At 36.1% G+C, this 21,526-nt stretch overlaps 1 protein-coding gene across 3 annotated transcripts in view; it reads left to right on the top strand.

Moving 5' to 3' along the window:
* TAFA2 (TAFA chemokine like family member 2) overlaps positions 1–21,526 on the top strand; it is a 507,397-nt gene that overhangs the window by 165,122 nt on the left and 320,749 nt on the right. Inside the window, exon 1 of one of the 3 annotated variants that reach the window (XM_012444924.3) lies at positions 14,743–14,868. The exons of the other annotated variants lie outside the window; for them this stretch is intronic. The gene's annotated coding sequence lies outside the window, so the exon portion shown is untranslated. Of the gene's footprint in view, positions 1–14,742; positions 14,869–21,526 lie in introns of those variants that run through there. 3 annotated transcript variants of the gene reach the window in all.

Genomic DNA, 21,526 nt, shown 5'->3' with positions numbered 1-21,526 from the left:
ACGTATAAGCATTCTGCATAATAGGGTCTTGTTAGACATATGAATGTTCATTATTAGTCTTTCTTGGTCACAGCTCAAATGATCAAAAATGTTTTGAGATTTCCTAATCACATGGCCTGTTGAAGTCTATCTGGCCAGAAAGGTCATTTTAGAGATACGAAAATTGTTGAGGAAGTTTCTATGAAATTCTTACATGTCTCTCTTTAAATTCAGTTTGACCTCTTCTCTCTTTGTTCCTGTGGTATAGTACTCATCTCCCTTTAAACATGACCTCTTAGTGTCCTTCATGGGTACTTCCTTTTGTTCCTATATATATTAATGTTAGCTTTCTAGGGCTGCTGTCATGAAGTACCAGAAGTGGGGTGGCTGAAATAGCAGAAATGCATTGTCACAGTTCTAGAGGCCAGAAGTTCAAAATCAAGGTGTTACACAGCCATGCTCTCCCTGAGAGCACTAGAGGAGAAGGCTTCCTTGCCTATTCTAGCTCTAGCAATTCTTGGGGGTTCCTTGGTTTCTAGTTACATGACTGTCTTCTTTCTGTGTGTCTTGTTTGCATGCATTTTCCTCTTTCTATGAGGAAATGAGTCATATTGAATTAGGGTTCATTCCTAATAATCTCATTTTACCTTGATCACCTCTGTTCAGATTCTGTTTCCAAATAAGGTCACATTCTGAGGTGGGTGTGACACAATTCCACCCATAACAATTGGTATTTCCAAAGGTTCTGACCTCAGCCCCTTTTGTGTCCTCTCTTTCTCCCTAAGTAATCTTATCCATTTGTTGACTTTAATAACAACTGTAGTGTAATGAAAAGACCATGGTGTTTGGAGTCAGACTATCTTACACTGGACCTTGGCTATTTCACTTTTGGTGAGTTTAGCAATGTAAACATCATAGATGATTATTTATACAGGGCTCAGAGTGGTATAATACACATCAAATCCCCCAGTGTATTTTCCTGCAGCATTCTTACTTAAAATGACCTAGAAGCAACCCTGAGTTGTAAAAGGAATCAGAAAAATCAACTAGAGGAATGCCACTCAAATTGTGGTCCACATATTTGCAGCATCTGCATCACCTAGGAGATTTTTGGATATGCAAATGCTTGGGCCTCACCTCAACCTACTGAATCATAATCTCTGGGGATAGTGCTCATGTATCTGTTCTCCAGGCAAATCATATGCATGCTGCAGGTTGAAAAGTACTCAATCTGATTGGGTATCTGCTTTGGTGACAGTGGTGGAGGTTGTAAGTTGATTGTGCAAGTGTGTATGCATCTCAGGATTGTTCATGAAACAGAAGAGCCATCTTTCTTCTTTACCTTGAGTTCTTAGCAGTATTCTCCGGCATACTTATGACAAAGTCAGCATTGATATTGAGGTGATGTAACATTAATTTCATCCAAGTTACCTTTAAAAGTCCTATTCTAAGCTCCATTTGGCAACTGATCTCTCTCAACATTGCTTAATGCCCTGCTCTCAACCATCAAGTTTCTGCTTTACAATTGCTTGTCCAGAGTGAAGAAGAGACTAGTAAAAAATTTTTTTGAGGAAATATGTTATGCACATCAGCCTCTTATTATCCTCTCCAATGGTACAAGTAAAGCATAAATTATAGTGATTTATGAGGAATGAAGAATCTATTTTAGTGCCCTTACTCAGCGATTTTCATGGACTGCTCCACAAGTAGGAAAACATTTGTTATTTTTAGACAGATTCAGAATGAATAAAATAGGGAACTAGTGTAAGGTGCATAGAGTTTACCATACCAAATGCTATGTGCATGGAATTTGGATATCATAAACCAATGGATGAATACTTTTGTACATGCACATTGGTAATTCTGGTTCTGCATTTCTTATTTTGCATTTTCCCTGCATTGATGTCTCAAATCCAGTGGGTGATCTAGAATTTTTTTGTGGGTCACTTGTTGAAAGGACAGAAACTGTTTTTTGCTTTTGAAAACAGGCAGACATCATCTGGGGCAGATGTTGCAAATGGGGAATATGGAGGGAGAAGGCTATGTGAGAGGTTTGGGAGTCATCTAATTTTTTTTTTCCTGAGAATTTTATGACTATCATGTATAACATGGCTTATTTTCATTTATTTTAAAAATTGAGACTTAAACTGTACACTTAAAGTGCAGAAAATGTGGGTGAGAGGAACATGCATTTCCTTACTGGGAACCTGGTATTGTTATACTTTTTTGTAGGGCATTTTTAAGTGATAAAATGAAGTGAAAGTCTTGGTATTTTGTTTTTCTTCCTTTCTTTTTGTATGTCCAGGAGTTTTTCTTTATAAAATTTTATTGTGAAGCCAAGGTGGGCAGATCATGAGGTCAGGAGTTGGAGACCATTCTGGCTAACCAGTGAAACCCTATCTCTACTAAAAATACAAAAAATTAGTCTGGTGTGGTGGTACATGCCTGTAGTCTCAACTACTTGGGAGGCTGAGGAAGGAGAATCACTTGAACTTGGAGGTGGAGGTTGTAGTGAGCTGAGATAGGGCTACTACACCCCAGCCTGGGTGACAGAGCAAGACTCCATCTCAAAAAAAAAAAAAAAAAATTATTGCATACAGTCGTCTGTGGGGCACTGACTCCAGGACTCCTCTTGAATACCAAAGTATGTGAATGCTCAAGTTCCTTATGTAAAACTGTGTATAATTTGCGTGTAACCTACAAACATCCTCCTGTAAAATGGAAATAATCACTAGGTTACTTATAATATCTAATACAATGTAAATGCTATGTACATAGTTGTTATACTTCATTGTTTTATAGTTTGTATTTTTTTTATTATAATGCTATTTTAATTTTTTTTTCTGAATATTTTCAGTCTACAGTTGGTTGAATTTGTGGATGCAGAATCTGCAGACACGGAGGAAAGATAGGATATTTAATGTTTACATGATATTTTAATATATGCATAGTGAAATAGTTATTATAGTCAAGGAAATTAACATACAATTCCACATAGTTTTTTTTTGTGTGTGTGTTAAGAGCATCTAAAATCTATTCTTTTGGCAGAAATCTTGAATACAATACAATATTAACTATAATTCTCTGTTGTATGTTAGATCTCAAGACTTGTTTATCCTATACATCTTCTACTTCGTATCCTTTGACCTACATCTTCCCATTTCCTCCACCCTGCCGCTGGTAACCATTGTTTTACTTTCTCTTTGTGTATTTGATTTTTATTTTTAGATTTCACATGTAAGTGGGATCATATAGTATAGATGTCTTCTTACACACAAATGAAATGATAAAATTGATTAAAGTAGATATTCATATGGATATGGACGTTTTTACTTATTTTTCTAAAATGTATTGAGTACCTGGAATACAGCTAGTTTGGGCATAAAGTGACTAAGATTTGTTGTTTCCTCCAAAGAGATTTTGATTTATTAGGGGAGACTGTCTGGGGGTAAAATAATTTATGTTGTGACTTACATTTATCTGTCCCTGACCAATTAATAATTGTTATATGACCACTACTAAATTATTGCTCTAGTCTATAAAGTAGTTATTCTTAAATTTTGGTGTGCATCAGAATTTGGTATGCAAGTTTTCTTGGGATTTCATGAAAAGTACAGATGGTCTGCCCCTATATCTGATGAGTTTGATTCCATAAGTCTGTAGTGGGTCGTTGGCATATGTATTTGTATTTAGGGATCTCTGCTGCAGTGATTAGAAGCAGGCATTCTATTTACCTGTGGCATGAGTGAGTTAAGAATTAAAATCATTAAGAATTAATGATTTTTTTTTTTAAATCAGGAATTTGCCTGGAATTTTGAGCCAGAACTCAAGTGAGAGCAATTTAATGACACTGTTGTCTATTGAAGACTTAATCCCATTCATGGGTCAGAGGGATTCCTTTGGTATTATTCTTTCATTCTAGCATGCTTAAGGACATTGGATCTTGCTTCTGGGTTGTTGGTTTGAATGAAACTCATCCTGCACAGATGGGCAATAGTTTGCAAGCACAGATGGAGAAGGAACAGTAAGTTGATGGGCAGAAGCCCATACACGGGAACAAGCAAGAAAGAAAAATATTTAGGCTGGAGGTAGAGGCACTAAGCAAAATGAACATTTATCTAGTCATTAGAAAATGAGTTTTTTTTTCTTCTTGTTTTAAATAAGCAGGCACATAGCAAATCTTTTAGGAGCTCATCCAGATTTACTTTACTTATTTCTGTTAAATTACATAATAAATACCTTCCAAGCACTCATTAAAATAAAAAGAATGCGGGCCGGGTGCGGTGGCTCACGCCTGTAATCCCAGCACTTTGGGAGGCCGAGGCGGGCGGATCACGAGGTCAAGAGATCAAGACCATCCTGGCTGTGGTGAAACCCCGTCTCTACTAAAAATACAAAAATTAGCCGGGCGTGGTGGCGCGTGCCTGTGGTCCCAGCTACTCGGGAGGCTGAGGCAGAAGAATCGCTTGAACCCAGGAGGTGGAGGTTGCAGTAAGCCGAGACTGCGCCACTGCACTCCAGCCTGGCAACAGAGCAAGACTCCGTCTCAAAAAAAAAAAAAAAAAAGAATGCAGCAGAATCAGAATAGAAAGAAACCCCAGTGAGAAATTACCTGTTTTTCTTAAAAAGCAGAAGGAACTGAGTTAACAAGGATGGAAACAGTTGACTGATTCTTTGTTTTAGCCAGTAAAGAAGCCAGAACACTTCTACTAAAAAGAGAATTACTGCGTGTGGTGGCGCAACTTCTCTTTCAGTATTTGATATCTGCTTTAGTTTTGATACTTGATTTCCTAGTTTTGTGTAATGTCCTTAAAGAAGCATAATAAATAATCAATGCTACATATTTTACATTTTAATAATTTCCATCTACAATTTATTCTCACTCCCTCCCTAATATGCATTTTAGAATTCTGACAATTCATCACCAAAGTTTTATTTAGCTGTTGCTATGTAGATACTACTGCCAGGCTGAATGGTGAACAGAGATGCCCAGAAGCCCTTAAGTCTAACTTCAGATAAATGAATGGACAACTGAGAAGTACACAGCTAGTGGTCCTGTCCCCACTTCCATCGAGGTCATTCAGAACATTTTGGGAACAGCTGACCTACCAACCTGCTTTCTCTTCTGTAGGCTTAGAGAGCTTTTATTTATCTGGCAGCTGTAGAATTTTGCTGTTTTAATTAACCTCCACCTGTCCTACCCAGATTGTTTAAAGAATCAATCATTTTCTTAAAATATCCAATGTTTTCTTAATGCTTGCAGAATAAAGGTCAAATTTATTAATATCACCGATAAGGCTCTATAGCAGTGGCTCTAAATCAGGTGTGATTTTGTCCTTAAGAGGACTTTTGGCAAAGCTTGGAGGCACGTTTAGTTCTCACAGCTGCCTATGGGAAAGGGGAGCTATTGGCACCTAGTGGGTAGAGGTCAAGGGTGCTGCATAGCATGCTACTGTATTCAGGACAGATTACCCAAACAAAGAATCATTAACCCCAAGTGTCAATAGCACTGAAGTTCAGAAAACTTGCCTTAGAGGATCTGGCCCCTGCCTGCTTCACCAGCTTTATCTTTTGCTGTTTTCCCATTGCACCCTCCATTCCTGGCACACTAACTTCCTTTCAGTTCTTTGAATAGCCTGAAGGGTTTTTTTTTTATTTTTTATTTTTTTTAATTTTAGTTTTTGGTTTTTTTTTGTATTTGTGGCTCTCCCTACATCAACCCTCTTCCCACTTTTTATTTGCCGAGTAGGAATTAACTCTGAATTCTTCAGAGCTCAGCTAATAGCACTCCTCAAAGCAGCCTTCCATACTTCTCCCACTGGGTTAGATGACTTTCTCCTTAGAGCACCATGTATTTCTCTCCTTGGACATTATTAACAATTCTAATTAAATAATTCATTGTGTAACTGGTTTCCCATCAGAATACAGTCTTCAGGAGGGCAGGGCCTATTTGCTGTGGTTCCCTCAGTGGCCAGCAGTAGTGCTTTGTGCTTGGTAGTCACTCAATAAATATCTCGTCAAAGAATGAGTCACCAAGTTAGATAATGTATCTTACAGTGATTTACAAAGAATTAGACACCTCACTATTTTTGACACGTAGGGGGATGACTTCTCTCCTTTAAACTGATAAGGCATTTCTATGTAAACCAATATTTGGTATTAGTCATTTATAGTTTATGCAGTAGTTGTAGACAAAATAGTATAGTCATGGCTTTTTGGATGTGGTTATTTTGATACAACAATGTCATGTCACTCTGTTTTCAAATCACCATCTCTTGCTCTCTCTTTCACTCACCCCTTTCACCTCAATTACATATAACTTTCAATTTCTACTGTATTTTTAAGTTGTTTGATTTTTAAAAAATTAATGAGCATTGTTTCTATATTAAGAAAGATAACTAAAATTTTAAAATGATATTGAAGCTGAACTCGATTCTAAGATTGTATCATTGAATTTCCCAAACTATAATTTTATAGAAGTTTAATAATATAACACATACGTATTGACTGCGGGGAAATATGTGAGAAATTAAATTGAAGATTAATGGTGTAATTTGGAGTTGAGAATAAGGGATCATTTTGTGATCCAAACATCCTGCTTGGCCCCCTGTCTAATATATACTCAGTCAAATATAGTTAGCATAATTAGGCAGCCAACACAAAGCAGAGGTGTTTGTCCTCCGGATTTTTCAAATGGAAAACAAACTGAATATCCTTATTAAATTGATTAATCTATTTATTACCCAAAACAAATTAGAATGAACATTACAGCTAAAGAGAGTAATAGGAAAATTTAAATTACAGACCATTATGCATTGGTACGGGTTGGCCCTCTCCAAGGTAGGTAAAGTCTAATAAACATTTGACTCCTGTTCATATGGTTTATCTGCCGGGTGGTACCTGGTCTTCATCCTGTCCCTTAAAGTGTGGGTTTGACAACAGGGGCTGGGCTTAAGATGACAATATCTTCTGACATTGCTCGGTATTATAAAACACATGTGGTCTGTAAAGTTTAGTTGTCCTGGAGTCAAAATGCATCAAATCACCACTCATCATGTCATGTACCCATTATATCCATTTATGCGTTAGCCGGATGTGATGATCTCTAAATACATGCATTATGTCTTTCACTCTTTTTCCCCCAACCTCTTTCTCTCTTGTGCATATTATTTGGTTAATGCTTTTTGAATAAATGGATTAGGTTGACCCAAGATTCAGCTGTTTTTGACCTACAAAAATTGCCAAGATTCACTTATTTTTGACCTACAAAAATTGCATTTTCATATGGTTCAGCTTAAAATAATTACAAACTTTGTATTCATTCTTTTCATAAAAATAATATTCTAATTAAATGAAACAAAGTTGAAAGAGTTCTATGTGTACTTGGGGTAGGTTTATAATGGTTCAAATAGATTTTTATAGGCTAGCCAGAGAACATAGCTATAACTTCAACCAGTGATTCTGTAGGGAAAGGCATCTCAGGTTGAAAACACTCACATACGAGCGTTTGGTATATAACATATTCATGGGTTGGTGATGTACATCATGACACCTTGAAGAATTTTCTTAATATTGTGACAGAATAATTAATAGAAACTGCTTTGCTAGTCATCTGGTCTAGTCATTTTGTCTTGGTATAGTGAATTAGGTGATAATGTCAGCATTGTTGGAAACGACTCTTATCTTGAGGCATTAACTCTCACTGATGAAAGAAAACCTTTGTCTAGGGAGCAGAGTCTTTGGGATCTGATCAAGTGTAGAAAAAATGTACAGAATTACAAAAAGCAAACCTCTTTCCTAAGGGCCGATGTAGTCTGTATCAGTGGTCCTCATTTAATGAAGGCCATTTTTAGTCATTGTCTGTTTCCTAATCTTAGGGTTTTGGGAATTCCTTAGTTCATGGACATTTGACTTCAGGAATATATGTATGTTCTTGAAAAAACAAACAAACAAACAAAAAAACCCATAATGTGAGTGGGCATATGGTGGTGTTTCATAAGGTGACACAGGAAGGGTGATATTTCTGCCAAAGGGTGATGTAACCCACGATAATTCCAGCCTTTGAAAAGCAAGGGTAACAACTTGAGTGTCGTTCTGCTCCCTGGACGAGGTGGAATAACTTTCCAAGTGCCAGTCTGACATGGCTGTGTGAGTAGGCTGGCAGTTCATGTACGTGTTTCCATGCAGGGCAGATCCTTAGCTGGGGGAGAGGAAAAGATTGAGGTTCGGATCATTAATTTTTATTTACTCTCTGAATTCCCTGAGGGTAGAATAATAATAATAATAATAAAAATCCATGAAAAAATATGAATCATTGCTGAGGGGGAGGATATTCTTAGGTGAGAATGCTGCTTCCTTTTCTGATTTTATTTTTTTTTAGATAAATAGAAGAATAAGGGAAGCTTCACATACTCTTCTGTTTCTGTGTGTCTGATTCATACAGAGAAAGAAAGCTAACAACACTCTCGATGCTTATAAATATAAGTAGCTCCAAGCAAGTCTGCAGTTTTTGCCTTTTTTAAAAAAAGGAACCACAGGTTTTTTTTTTTAAATTAATGCCTTAAGAAGTCTTATGTGAGTGTTGTTTTTGGAAAAAATATATTCCTATGGAACTTAAACAATTAAAAAAATCAGACAGATAATGACATGATTACCAATGCTTTTCATGCTGGGGATCTTGAAGCTGTAAACACTTCAGATTAGTCTGAGTAGGAATAATAACATTATTATTATAGATACGATTATTAGTACAAACATAATGTTTTTATTCCTTAGAACATTTTCACATATATTTGATTTGCAAAACAGACCTCGGAACTCTTCTCAGAGATATTGGCAAAGTTTGATCACATCTTAATGTGCATGACAATCAATTACAAGATGTATTACTGGATTCTAGCGGAGACATTTTGGGTTGGATGAGACTGAGAAAGGTCATATTATTTAAATGAAATCCTTTCCTGTACCCTCTCGCAGGTGTGTTTTTCCTCCGCATATTCTTGCTTCGTATTTTAAATATTATTTTATTGTTAAAATCGCCAACAGAGATGTTTGCAATTCATTATTCACCACTAATCTCTTGGACTTACACGTGCCATACATTTCCAGGTTGGTATTGTGCCATCAATAACTGATTTTTAAGTGCATTTTTCAGCCAAATTTTCAATGTTATTTAAGTTATAAACCATATTTCCCCAGTTTGATAAAGGAAGGAAAGAAGGGCATTGTTAAAATCTTTGCTAATGTTAAGAGGAATTAACTTTTTGTTTCCTTACAATATTTCTTGTAATACACGAGCTAAATTTTCTTATCAGATAAGAAACTAAATTGGTCTGGAAAAGCATCCTGCAAATATGAGAATACTCTAAAACATAATTAAGACTAACAATAAAGTAGGCAACTATAAATATTCAAATTATGCTTCAAATGTTGCAACATAGATATTAACAAAGGTGGCACAGTCCTGGAACATTTAGATCATAGGGTTTTTGTTGAAAGGGAGAAATTCATAGTGTAGTTGACTACTATACTTGTGATACCCATGTTCTCAAAGTGTGTATGTGCAGGCAAATGTGCATTCTTCATACTTTTCTGTGACTTTGTCTGCCTTCAAGAGCCTCCTTGGCCCTGCTCCCTAAAACAGACAACTCAGCTCTTGCTGTATTAGTCAGGGTTCTCTAGAGGGACAGAACTAATAGGATGTGTGTGTGTGTATATATATATATATAATTATTTATATCCTTTATTAAGTATTAACTCACATGATTGCAAGGTCCCACAACAGGTTGTCTGCAGGCTGAGGAGCAAGAGCTGGTCTGACTCCCAAAACTGAAGAAGTGGGAGTCTGATGTTCCAGGGCAGAAAGCATACAGCATGGGAGAAATAAGTAGGCTGGGACAGTCTAGTCTTTTCACGTTTTTTTTTTTTTTTTTTTCCTGCCTGCTTTATATTCTCTCTGCACTGGCAGTTGGTTAGATGGTGACCACCCAGGGTGGGTCTACCTTTCCCAGCCCACTGACTCAAATGTTAATCTCCTTTGGGAACACCCTCACAGAAACACCCAGGATCAATACTTTGCATCCTTCAATCCAATCAAATTGACACTCAGCGTTAACCATCACATAGTCCGTGACTCCTTTACCATGGAGCTTTAAGTCACTGTAGAGTTATCATAGTTGTTCTGTCTTTAATAATGAAAAATGGAAATAATAATAGTACCTACCCCTTAAGGGTTGTAGTGAGGCACCAACGTACTCTGTAATTAAGGCCACACCTCCTCTATAACTTTTGCCTGCATCATTAAGGGTGAAGAGGAAGCTCCAGAAAGCATTCCTCCTACCTCTAAAACCCATAGCCTTACCTTCACCATTTGCTTTGAATTTATTGGGACAAATTTCATTGTGTCCTTCATCTCAAGTCAGTGACAACAACAACAACAAAACAACAACAAACCTCTGTTTCCCAGATCCCACCCCATCGTATTCCATTCTCTAGTTATTTCAGCCTCTGTACATTCTCTCTATGCTTTCTAGAGTCCATGGACCATTATCAGCAAAATCTTCTATAGTTTCAGATTTTTCTCGAAATATTCCTTTCACTTTCTTGCTCTGACAACTGGCTCTCCTAAGGTTGCTACTTTCACTGCAAGCCTGACAAGAGGTGGCTGTTTTTAACTCTTGTAATCATAGTTCATACCACTAGGCTTGGGAGTAGAATAGATGTCTTCCTCGTTTGTCATTGTGGTTTTCAGATCATGCTCTTGCCTTTCTTTTAAACTCACTTACACTGCTTTTGTTTCTCTTGCCTATCCAACCCTTGCATCCTCTCTTCTTTTTACCCAGCAATCTTCTCTTATGACTTACTCTGTTTCTCCTGTATTAACATTATCTCAATTCCAGGCCATTTAAATATGTACATAGATGATCCTTCCTACACACTCCCAGTTCCTGGGACTCCACTTCTCCATGACCTTACCTTCCAACCTCAGTTAATTGCTTTCTCACTCATACCCAGACCTTATCAATGCCAGTAATGGCAACTCTGCCTTCATCTCAGTTTCAGGCATTCTACTCTGACCCGTCTTTGAGTCCCCAAGGATGCCAGTGTGTCTTTGATCCTTTCTGAGCTTTTCCTTCTCAGCAGTGGCTGATAATAGGTTAGATTCTGTGCCTTTACATTCCTAAAATACGCTTGGGTGACTTCATGGAAGAGGTAGTTGTGATTATTCCTTATTTACTTGAGGAGCCAGATGAGACCTCAATGGGAGGTAAATGTAGCTCTGAAAGCAGTGCCCTGTGTTAATTCTAAGATCATATTTCTTTCAGACATTGCTGTGGTGATGTTGCTATTCTTATCTTGACTCTCTAGAAACTTCTCTAAGAGTCCTGAATGCCTCTGTGTGTGCCTCTGTGTGTCTGTGTGTGTGTGTGTGTGTGTGTGTGTGTGAGAGAGAGAGAGAGAGAGAATGAGAGAGAGAGACACTTAATGTGGTTCTTCCATATGGCCATGCTCATGAGGTCTGGAGCCAACTCTCCTCACCTGGGTTCATTGTTATTCTAGGGAGACCTTGACCTGTACTTAACTAATGAGGTGATGGTGATACAGAAGTACAGGGTGATTGCACTTTCCTTTGCCTTTATAATCCAAGTAATCCATGTTTTGGCTTTCTAATAAAGTAATTGTTTATAATGTCATTAAGGGATGTTCTGCCATTTTTCTGACATATGCCATCTTTATCACATGTGTTTAAGTTCTTCAGGCATGGGACATGGAAACTATTTAGTGTGTGGTTTACTAGGGTTGGCAGCTCTGCAAGCAGACAACCTACTAATTATTAGCTATATGACCTTAGATGAGTTTGTGAACTTTTCAGAAACAAAATTTTCTTATCAATAAAATGGTTCTGATAATACCTCCCTAACAAGCATAATATTAGTGTTAAAAAGATAACATGTAGTTAAACCTGTCCAGCACATCAGACACATGCTAGGTCTTTCACAATTGATGATTTTCTTCTTTTCTGTCAACCAAAACCCAGCTTTTACTGGGAGCTTCCCTTACAAATTATAAATCCTAATTGAATGTTTTGAGATAACTTGCCTGATTTCATTTAAAATCAAAATAAAAGGATTATTGAAAAACAAATTAGTGAAAGTTAAAATGTCACCTAACTAATTTTTAATTAAAAAATTAAATATGATGAGAACATTTTCCATTTTCAGTATTTAATGTATTATTCAGTTAAAAAATCTCTTGAGAAAATTTCTAATGCATATCTATTAATTATATATTAAATACATGTGTTTTAGCCCATACTTTAAAAAGTGAAAATAATGATGCCGTGGTAGCATACAGATAATAAATGGCAGGGATTCCCATATTAGATGTGAAGGAGGGTTGGAGAGAAGCAAGCAGGAACTGGGAAGTAGTTTGGACTGTAATTTGTCCTTTGGGGTGGTTGTACTGGCTGTTATGGCAGATGTCGCTTTTCCTGACTAATAAAGTTGATTTTACTCACATTTATTCTTGGCTTCTACCTCGCAACAGGTGGCCAGTCAGGCTGCATTCGACTCTGCCACGGCTGGCTGTCAGGAGCTTTGAGAGCCTTCTGCTATGATTAAAGTAATAGTTTAGAGGAAACTTAGGACAGTAATTTGAGTTTGTACAATTTGTGTGAACTTATAAGCTAGGATGGATTCTGGTGACTCTCACAATGCTTTTCTTTTGTGCTGTGTTGATGTTTGACCATACAGAACTTTCGAATTAACCATGTAGTAAGCATTCAATAGCTGGTAGCTAAGAATTATTTATTACATGTCTCTGCTTTGAGCTTTAGAGAGAAGAGTTCTTTCTCCAAGGCCTACTGGCTTCCCTCTTCTGCAGAAAGGAGAAGTGCAGAGGATAAGATGAGAGGAAGAAGTGGGCTCCTTCACTCACTGTGAAGGAGCCAAGAACTATCTTTCTGTCATGGGTCTAGTTCTTGAGTCTTGATACTAGTCTAGATGGACCAGGTCATTGATCCTAGCTCAGCTTACCACAGGAGAGGGCCAGACTAAATCCATAGAAAACAAGTTTTCACACTTGGCTCTGGATACATTCCTTGAGAACTTGATATGGTACTAGACTATTAGGGAGATATTTTGGGAATCTTCTCTCTTATAACAAAAAGACAAGAGAGATTGTCTTCCTTTAACCATAATGTGGCCCCATGAAAATTGAACTCAACCAGTCTGATACTGGAGCCTGCCTCTATAGCAGATGAGTTAAGAAGCCAAGATCTAGACTGGAGATTCAAAGTCCTTCAACATAGAAAACAAAGGCTGAGTTGGATAACATGGAACCAGGGGATTAGCCGACTGCATCTTAGAAATCTGGAGCTAATCTTGTGGTTGCCCAAAGGATTTGGTAGAGCAGAAGCAGCAAAACATGGCAATTAAACTAGTGAGTTTTATAGATAGATACCTGGATAAAGTCTCTGCTTTACTATTTTCTACCTATGGAAAATTGGGCAAATGAAATGAATCCCTGTGTATTTTTAGTTTTTCAACTCTAAAAGGGAAATAGAATCTGCTGCACTGAAAACTTAGATACAAAAATACACTTTGAACAGAGGCTGGCATCTGACAAGGTATCACGTAGGAGGTTCTGCTGAAGGAAGTGGGTACAACTTACTCTGTGTTTAATAGGACAACATTGATGTTCTGTGCAAGAAATAAATAATTAGACTTTTGGGATTCTAATGTGAAAGGTGCTACACAAATATAAATATTCTCAATCACAACATTAGCACAAAAAAACTAGGAATTTTTTTTTGTTTGTTTCAACAAATTTCACTTTCCCAGAAATTTTAAAATTGTATGATTTCTCTTGAGAATAATTTAATCTTCGCTAGTAGCTTTTCTTACCACAGCTCCATTGCCCCATGATCAACACTCTAGTTTATTAATTTGTTTGATTGTGAATATTATGTTCCTATTCCTTTCCTGTTTCCAGGGCTATGCCAAAGGGCTTTATGCTGCATGTTAATTCTTTATCTTGCAATCACACAAGTGCAGTTAAAAATAGGAACTTACATGCAAGTCCTTGGTCCAGCCTAGAACATTTTCAATTACATATTTTAAATTAGTTTGCTTTCAGTTCAATGATTTTGTCTAACTTTATGCTTATAAATATGAGGCAGATGTTATTTAGCTAAATGTAAAAATTAGGAATAATTATTATAGAATAGTGCTTTTATATATGCCATTCTGTGAACCATGGGAGAGTCAATATTCAAAAAGAGAAGAGAATTTGCTGGGAAAAAATATGTCTCTGAGCTATTGGTTTTTAAAGGAAAGACCCTAAAATTATTATGAAATCAAATAAGTTAGGCCTATAATTTCAAGCTGTGTTCTGATTTATCTCATGCTGTTTGATATTGCCACATAAATGATACCAGCATGGTCAAAGGTTTAAATGCAAATTTATAATTCTAAATGCTTTCCTTTGTTGAAGCCATTTTGTTTAAGCTCCAAATCCCCAAAATATTTATCATAATTTTGAGTACTTTTAGAAAGGGAAACCTTTTGCTAAAAATAGAAGATACAGAGAATAAACCAAATAATAGCATTATTCGGCAAATTCAAAACATAGACTGTCTCCCAGGCTCTGCAAACCAAAACAAAGCTGGACACAATGAGCACTATCTGCCAGCTGATAGAGAAATCAGAGCTGTTTGTAAGACAAACAAGGAAGTGTACAACATGAAAGGTCAAGTTGAGCTGAAGCTGGAAAGAGAATCAGACCGATAAGCAGATCATCCTGTTCTAGTGACAAGAGATATTTCCAGGCTTTACCAAGAACCTGGAAGTTTAGAAGTGTATCAGCAAGAAGGAATCAAATCCATCACAGGTTTGTCCTGTTGTATCTTGCGGGGAGGCTAAGCAGGAGGGCTTTAAGGGCAGACCTCAAAAGGTGCTTATGTTTTTCTTTCTGTCTTCTTTATGTGACTTCTTTGACTGGATATCTATTCAGGCAAACATCTGAAACAAGCGAGGAATGGAAACCACACCAGTGGAACACTTTAGCAACCTTTCCACTTCAAGATTAGTATATCAGAGGGTTAGAGAAAGACAACAAACTCATTTTAATTAATCCTTTTCATAGTTAATGTTTATGTTCATCTAAACAGGAGGATGTGAAAGCTCTTCCAATTATTATATTTTTAGTAGGCTTCTGTTTACCCTTGGAATATAAATTATAAATAATCCTCATTGATTGGGTTCCTGCATGTACTGAAATATATATGGTATAAAAAATGAACAGGTTTGATTGTTTGCTATGTTAATGTGTATTACCAGTTAATTTAGAGTCTTGACTAGACTACTTCTTTATTTTGGGTTCCTCTGCAGTACTTATGGTAGGTGCTCAATATTTTTATTAATATATTTTTTCCTTAGGTAAAACTCTAGTATACATTATAATTAAGATAGAGCAAGCAATTTGCAAACATCAGAGCTAGAATACAAAATTTGAATTGTTCTAATTTTTCTTACACAACATCGTTTTCATTATTAGATGTCTTTAAAATATGAGGATTATTATTCTCTACTAAGTGTTATACGAAGCAATTTAAAAGAGATTTTATTATTTTTACAATAGCAATTGTAAAACAATAGCTATCCAATGTTCTAGCTAAGTTTTACCAACTCTGCTTAAATATGATGATAGATTTCATGCAGAAAGTGTTTCATTTAAATACAAACAGTCCATAATATTTAAAAAGTCTATGTCATACTGAGAGAAGGCTGTAAGATGAGCTTTTCATTATGTAGAAATTAGAATTTTTTCTCTTTTAAAAAGTGTTTCATTTATTTTCTTTGCTTATTTTTTAATTTTTAAAATTTCAACATTTTTGGCTTGGGGGTACATGTACAGTTTTGTTACCTGGTTAGATTGCATGATGCTAAGGTTTGGGGTATGATTGATCCCATCATCCAGGTATTGAGCATAGTACCCAACAGTTAGTTTTTCATCCCTTGTCTCCCTCTCTCCTTCCCTCCTCTAGTAGTCCACAGTTTCTATTGTTGCCATCTTTATGCCCATGAATACCCAGTGTTTAGCTCCCACTTAGAAGTGAAAACATGTGTTATTTGGTTTTCTGTTCCTGTGTTTATTTGCTTAGGATATTGGCCTGCAGCTGCACCAATGTTGCTGAAAAGGACATGATTTTATTTTTTAAATGGCTGCATAGTTTTCCATGGTGTATATGCACTACAGTATCCTTAGCCAATCCACCACTGATGGGCACCATGTCTTTGTTATTGTGAATGGCGCTGTGATGAACATATGAGTGCATGTGTCTTTTTGGTAGAATGATTTATTTTCTTTTGGATATATACAGAGAAATAGGATTGCTAGGTTGAATGGTATTTCTGTTTTAAGTTATTTGAGAAATCAAACTACTTTCCACAATGGCTGAATTAATTTACATTCCCACCAATAAGTGTATGAGTGTTCTCTTTTCTTTGTAGCCTTGCCAGCATTCTTTTTTTTTGTTTTTCTTTCTTTCTTTTTTTTTTACTTTTAAATAGTCATTCTGACTGGTGTGAGATAGTATCTCATTGTGGTTTTGATTTACATTTCTGTAATGATTAGTGATGATCATTTTTTTTCATATGTTTGTTGTTTGCTTGAATGCCTTCTTTTGAGAAGTGTCTGTTCATGTCATTTGCTCGTTTTTTAATGGGGTTATTTGGTTTTTGCTTGTTCAATTGTTTTAGTTTCTTATAGATTCTGGATATTAGATCTTTGTTGGATGTATAGTTTGCACATATTTTCTCCCATTATGAAGGTTGTTTACTCTGTTGATGGTTTATTTTGCTGTTCAGAAGTTCTTTAATTAGGACTGACTTGTCAATTTTTGTTTTTGTTGCAATTGTTTTTGAAGACTTAGTCATAAATTCTTTCCCAAGGCCAGTGTCCAAATTGGTGTTTCCTAAGTTTTATTCTAGGATTCTTAATAGTTTGAGATCCAAAATAGTTTCTCATATGGGACATTAACTTTATCTAGCTGTGAAGTAAAACCAATCTGCAGAGATTGTGCTCTAACCATGTGCATTTTGGACATTATCACTAAATCATTTTAGAAGAAGGTATGCATGATAGGACCTGTATCTCTATCCAGGCAACTATTCATCTAACTTTCCCTGAGAGTTCATTTTCTATTAATATAACTTATGCTGTGGATTTTGGGGAACTCTATTTCCAATAGCATATATTAAGAGTACAGCGTCCTGGTCAACATGGTGAAACCCCGTCTTTACTAAAAATACAAAAATTAGCTGGGCATGGTGGCGCATGCCTGTAATCCCAGCTACTCAGGAGGCTGAGGCAGGAGAATTGCCTGAACCCAGGAGGCGGAGGTTGCGGTGAGCCGAGATCACGCCATTGCACTCCAGCCTGGGTAACAAAAGCGAAACTCCGTCTCAAAATAAAAATAAAAATAAAAAAAGAGTATAGCGAAAATGAAAGAGAATGAATGCTGAGATCATGGAGTTATTTACTGACTTTGCTTGTGTAGGCAAAGATAATTATGCCATATTTTGGTGGGATTATAGGGTAAAGAGATCTGCATGATGTAGAAAATGTCTCCAAATGGGAGGCATGCAAGAGAAATAGAAACAAAGAGTGTTTTCAAGCAGTAGAGGTAAGGCAACTGATTCCAATATTGAAAAACTTGTAATTAAATCAGACACAAAAATAATCTTTCAAATTTATCTAAACTTTTGACTTGTCACAATCTTAACAAATGTCTATTTAACCCTGCTATAAGTCTTCCAATAACATAACTGAGGATAAATATGATAATGTGCAGAAGAAAATAATTGAGTGAGAGAAAAATTATATGTGGGGAGTTTTGGGGGAAGATCTTTGGTTTCTCCTGTGCCTAATTTTTCTCCTTCCATTTGGCAGCAGATCAAGTTCAGATTGTAAGGAATAGACATAGTAGTGAAGCTATCCATCTCAGGTGAATTGAAAAAGTACAGAACTACAAAATGCTGTCATTCCTCTCTGTGTTGATTTCTGGTAAAGCTTAGAGATACGTTGCTGCTGTTGAAAATTTAGGGGAAATTCCAGGTACATTTCAGCACCTTTTCAGTTACAAAACATGATTTTAAGCTCATGGTTCATAAGTCTTGCTTTGTGAACCTTGTAGTTTGTACAGCACTCCAATAAAATGGCAACTTCTTTGTTTTATCTGATTTTTATCTAATTTTCCAATAAAGTTATTCAGCCTGTAAAGTATAGTATATCCTATATCCTAGCTGTATATATGATTATTAAATTTAGATCAACTCAAAAGCAAGTTTAACACAAAATTTAAATGTATAAAAAATTTCCTGCACCTTTTATAACATAAATCAAGGCAAATGGCCGATATTACAGAGGGAGGTCCACCTCTTGTCTACATTGGCTGTTCACCCTCCCCTCACTAAGCTCTTTATCTCCACTTTCAACCTAGTTACTCCAGGCAACAGTCCATTGTTATTTCATTCATTTTGCTACTGGAAAACAGGCCAACATACCAATCCTTGGTTCTCTATGAACCAGTGATTTCTTTCTTGGCTTCATTTTCAATACTCACTGATTCTCTTTGTCTCTTATTGTCTTTTTCTGTCTCACCAGAAGATCAACTCACAAAACTGCTTAGAAGGTGGATATTTTAATAATAATTTCAAATATTAGATGTATCCAACAGAATAATCCTGGGTGGAGGGGCATAAACAATGACTGTGGTTCAGGTCTGAAACTGGTGGCATGTCTGCTTCCCTCATTCAGCCATGGGAACCCCTGGGAATGAGAACTACTTGCTGGTATACACTCATGTCTTCCCAGCACAGTTACTGGCACATGATAGACACTCAGTCAATAACTGGAGTAGATAAATGAGTGATTACATAACTACCTGTCTGGCTTGACAAAGGGACTTAAAGTTTACACTACAACTATTCAATACATTTGCCTAAGAGCAGACAAAAATATGTGATTTGAGCACTAGAAATGTTTCCATCCAGAAAAGGGTTAAATCTAATTACATTATTTTACATACCCCATTCGACAAGAATTACTTGTCCAGATTATGAGTGAGGATTGAATGAATTAATACATTGAAGCACTTAGCAAGTGCCTGACACATGGTAATACTCAATAAATACTAGCTATTATTATTATTATTATTTTATTAAGAGAGAAAAAATGAATAAGAATAACGACTGCCCGACAAGAATGCTCTTTAATTCTTCTTAGAGAAAATAATCCTCACATCCCAGTGTTGCGTTTGCTATGGAAGAAAATGGTATTGAGCATAATTATATAGATTTCTTCTAGGATCACCATTTTAAAATATAAAACTGATCATGTCATAGACCTTCTTAAAACTCAACAAAGGCTTGCTGTTGCCTTCAGAATGAAATTTGAAGTCTTTAGCAGGACACGTAAGGCTCTTCATCACTTGGTCTCTAAATTTTTATCTAATCCAGTTTTAGAAGCCTTTCCTTATTTAGATTCCTTTCCCACAATTTGGGCTAAGTGTCCCAAATATCTCTTCATTAATTATTACGAGATTATTTGTACCACAGTACTTACACTGAATTGTATAGATATGCTTCTCTGTTCTCCGTAGACATTTTTTTCCCAGTATCTAGCATAGAAATTAGCAACCTTTTTCTGTTTTAGTAAGTGTTTTAGGATTTGTAGGCCATACTGTCTCTATTGCAACTACTTATCTCTGCTACCATATCACAAAAGCAGCCATGGACCATATGCAAAGGAGCGAAGATGACTGTGTTTAAATAAAACTTTATTTAGGGGCACTAAAATTTAAATTTTGTATAAACACGCCATGAAATATTATTCTTACTTTTATTGTTTTCATTCATTTAAAACTGTAAAAACTATTTTCAGTTTGTGGACCATATAAAACCAGTCTGTAGAAAAACTTTGGCCCGTGTGATATTTGTCAATCCTGGCAGAGAAATGATGCTCAATCGTACATTTCAGTAAATGAGAAGTGAGTAAAGGGGTGTTTTCACTGAAATCATTTTCAAACACAGAGAAATTTTTTATTCTATTTTATTTTATTTTTTATTGTACTTTAAGTTCTGGATGAGTGAGAACATGCAGAAAATTTAAATGAGCCGCTCTTGCCTGTAATATAGAGTAAACTCCTTGGCATGAAATAGAATAGTCTTTACAGTTTGGTTTCTAGGTAGCTGATTTTCACCTTCACCCTTTTTATCTGACTCCCTGAACATATCACAGTGTTATCTGTGCTGTAACTCATTGATACAACTAATTGACATTCTCTGAAAACACCATGCCCATTTCTACCTTTGGGCTTTGTGTCTTACATTTTTCTTTACTTGGAATATTCTTTTTTTTTTTTTTTTTAAGTTTTCTTCTTAATGAGCTATCATTTGTGTCCTGATATTCAGCTCAAAACTACCTCCTTTGGAAGTAGTTTCTCTTTATTTTTTCCAGGTAGAAGTAAAACGATGGGGGCTATGATGAGGACATATTCCCTCTGTGTTTCTGTGGGGCGTTGGTATAATACTGGTGTAGCACTTTTCATGTTGTATTTTAATTCTTGTCTTTCTTGTTTTGCTCCTTCTTACTATGTTCTGAATTCATTTTTATATGCCTAGTGCCAGTATGGAACTTGGGATTTGTAGTCATTTAGTATCAACTTAATAAAATGAAACATTTTCAGTTAAAGGTAAATTCTCAATATCCTGTTGAGATGATTTGGCATTAGTTTAGTCTACAGTGATGAGACTGTCTTTCAATATTTGTAGTGAAGTAGTCTGGATGTTGAGCATTGAAGGGAATAAAACTAAAATTGAATAAAATGTGTTATCAATAAATTAAAAATAATTAAATTGGAAACTTAACCAGAAGCATCATATGTGATGTAAAACATGAATTTTAAAACTTAATTTTAAATTTAGTTGAATGGATGTTTCTGGTTATATTAAAAGATACTTTCATTAAGCATTTGCTTGATTTTGTGTTAATAAATGGTGATATCATTTAATCATAAACATGGATTGCTATTCTTTCCCAGAGAGATGAAGGAGAATGATAATACTGGAGATTTCACAATGAAATGTAATGGGTTTTGACTATTGATTATGTTTCTTCAGCATGTTAACTGCTTTTAAAACTATAGTTTGGTTGAGTTTACCTGGAGAGATGGGAAACACTTTATAATGCACATTAATTACAATGTCTATTTTATTAATTCTCTCAGACATTTTATAAATTCTTTTTTTTTTATTGCATTTTAGGTTTTGGGGTACATGTGAAAAACATGCAAGGTTGTTGCATAGGTGCATACGTGGCAGTGTGATTTGCTGCCTTCCTCCCCTTCACCTATATCTGACACTTCTCCCCATGCTTTCCCTCCCCAACTCCCCACCCGCCCGCTGTCCCCCCCACCCCCCCCAACAGACCCCAGTGTATAGTGCTCCCCTCCCTGTGTCCATGTGTTCTCATTGTTCAACACCCG

The sequence above is a fragment of the Aotus nancymaae genome, unplaced genomic scaffold (genome assembly GCF_030222135.1).
Source record: "Aotus nancymaae isolate 86718 unplaced genomic scaffold, 86718_ANA_hifiasm-v0.15.2.pri h1tg000016l, whole genome shotgun sequence".
Classification (NCBI taxonomy): Eukaryota; Metazoa; Chordata; class Mammalia; order Primates; family Aotidae; genus Aotus; species Aotus nancymaae.
The sequence above is the reverse complement of the archived record's forward strand: the minus strand, read 5'-3'. Positions and strand labels throughout refer to the sequence as shown.